The 2,716-nt window shown below is 43.9% G+C and overlaps 1 pseudogene; it reads left to right on the top strand.

The window, feature by feature from the left end:
- Positions 1 to 308: 308 nt before the first annotated feature.
- Positions 309 to 1,767, top strand: LOC122475931 (annotated as a pseudogene).
- The last annotated feature ends 949 nt before the right edge of the window (positions 1,768 to 2,716 follow it).

The following is a 2,716-nucleotide window of genomic DNA, read 5'->3' on the forward strand; positions in this document are numbered from 1 at the left end:
GGAGGAACAGGAAGTGGGATGTAGCCTCCAGGGGAGGGGATCAGAATGGGATGGTAGTTTGGTGGGCGGGGGGGGGGGGGGGGGGGGGGAGGGGGGGTGGTCCAGTCACTTCATGGACCAGAAAATTGATTTCAAAGAAGCACTCAGTGGAGGTGTGGCTCAAGAACAAGATGAAGAAGCGTTTACTAAAACATTTGCTTTGTTTTAAGTAACGTTTGTCCCAATTAAAATAGTAAAGTACAAACACAATCAGTGTATACAACTTGGAAAAAAAAACTCAGAAAATCACAAAGAGAGCTTCCGGGGTTAGCCGGGGCTGGCGGCGGCAGAATGGAGACCGGGCCTGAGGACAAGGGACTGACCTGCCGCCCGATGCTGGCCTCTTCCTGGGATGCTGCAGGTGGAACTCTGGTCCAGAGCCTTCCTCGCACCCAGGCTCGTCCGCGTGCCACCTGTCCTGGGGCCGAGATCTGGTGATTTTGAAGAGAAGCCTGAACAGCCAAGATGAACACCCCTGCCCCTTTTACTTGAGATGTGGCCCTAACGGGGTGAGCACAGAATGATTTTCTACAAAAAATATAGAAAATTGGAGTCCCCCGGCCACGCTTGTAAAATAAAGTTGCTCTCCGTTGGTGAAAAGCAATATGTGTTCCTCACTAAAGTTATGGTACACGTGAGGCCGCTTTCAGCAAATTCTTCAACGAGCTCTCCTTCAAAAGTTCAAAGCAAGTAAGGGAGGATCATCTTACATACATCAAGTGACCTCAGTGTTCATGGAAAGTGTACCCGTTACTGCAAATCTAGAACTGTAAGGTGATAGGGTCATAGATTATTTTTGTTTGCGGTATTTTTTGTTTTTTAGGATCGAGGCTAGACCTCCAGAGGGTCCAAACTGTCGTGGAGTTTCCGGGGTCAAGGTTGTCACCTGGAGCTCAGCAATTGATGAATATGATTAGGTTTCAACGGCAGAATTGGATTCCTATTGGAAAGCGGCATCGGCCGGTTTTGGGAAATAAGGGATCCAAACGTATGATTGACCTCCAATCGTCATCGACCTCAGGAGCCTTGCACGAGTCACCCTCCACACCTTTTCCTTTTCCTTTTCCTTTCAGAACTGGATTGACATCTGGAACCGTGACTGGAGACTTAAATGCTTCCATTGAGAAGAGTCCGCAGCAACCTGGTGGAGGAAATATTACAAACCCCAGAGTGTAAAATTGTGCCACAAAACCATCCTCTCTTTGAGAATGACCTTAAAAATGCAATTTCTTCTTTCCTAGCAAAGAAAGCAAGTGACAACTCTGATATTCCCAACTCCGAGTGGCTGTCTTGTCTTGGGAATCTATGTAGTCTGGTCAACCATCTCTATGTGGGACATTCACGCCAAGTGGCAGGAAGACATCGCTGACGTTTGGTCATTGTTGGTGTTGCAATGGAAGAGCAGCCTGTGTGCTCCTATTTGGAAAAGATTCTTACTAAAAATATGGAACTGATGGAAGAAAAACTCTTGTGGAATATATTGATCTGCGAATATATAAACTTCAGGAGTACACAGATACAAAGATCGTTTTGTTAATAAACATGCTGCAGAATCCCTACTCCTCACCCACTTATCATGTACAAGGCACTACAGATATTTACTACACATTTATTGCAAAGCCAAAACCCCAAAAGTTCAAAGCAACTAGGGGAGGACCATCTTACTTACATCAAGTGACCTCAGTGTTCATTTTAGCTGTACTTGTTACTGTAAATCTAGAACTGTAATGTGATAGGGTCATAGATTATTTTTGTTTGCAGTATTTTTTGCTTTGATTTTTTACTTTTATTTACTTTTATTTTTGTTTAAGCATTTAAACTTTTTAAGGACTTAAAAAAATTTTTTTTAAACATTTATTTACTTTTGAGAGACAGAGAGACAGAGCATGAGTGGGGGAGAGGTAGAGAGAAAGGGAGACCCAGAATCTGGAGCAGGCTCTGTGCTCTGAGCTGTCAGCACAGAGCCCGACGCGGGGCCTGAGAACGGTGAGATCGTGACCTGAGCCAAAGCTGGATGCTCAACTGACTGAGCCACGTAGGTGCCCCTAAACTTTTTAAGGATTTCTAATGCAATTCATGAGTGTGTTGTATATGTGTATGACTTAAGTACTGTTTTAATTTATACAAAGACCTTATGTTTTAGAAGAATGAAAAAAATACAGTATTTGATATATTTTTCTTCTAGTTGATCGTTCTCGGAAAACTGAGCCCTGAAGACTTGCAACCTTTAATTTCAGATCACCAAAATACATTTTATATTATTTATTTCAGGTGAAAAATTAGACGTGATGTTTCTGCAACATTAGTTTACATCGGGCCATTAACCTTATGTTCTGTCACATCAGAGCGATACTATGGATAAGAAAGGAAAACCAGACCTGGACTGTTTGTTAAGATTATTATTTTAGGGGCGCCTGGGTGGCGCAGTCGGTTGAGCGTCCGACTTCAGCCAGGTCACGATCTCGCGGTCCGTGAGTTCAAGCCCCGCGTCGGGCTCTGGGCTGATGGCTCAGAGCCTGGAGCCTGTTTCCGATTCTGTGTCTCCCTCTCTCTCTGCCCCTCCCCCGTTCGTGCTCTGTCTCTCTCTGTCCCAAAAATAAATAAACGTTGAAAAAAAAAACCAGATTATTATTTTAGATTTAGCGTCTGATGCAAAACAAGAGAAGTCATCTTGTTT

The sequence above is a fragment of the Prionailurus bengalensis genome, chromosome E4 (assembly GCF_016509475.1).
Source record: "Prionailurus bengalensis isolate Pbe53 chromosome E4, Fcat_Pben_1.1_paternal_pri, whole genome shotgun sequence".
Lineage (NCBI taxonomy): Eukaryota > Metazoa > Chordata > Mammalia > Carnivora > Felidae > Prionailurus > Prionailurus bengalensis.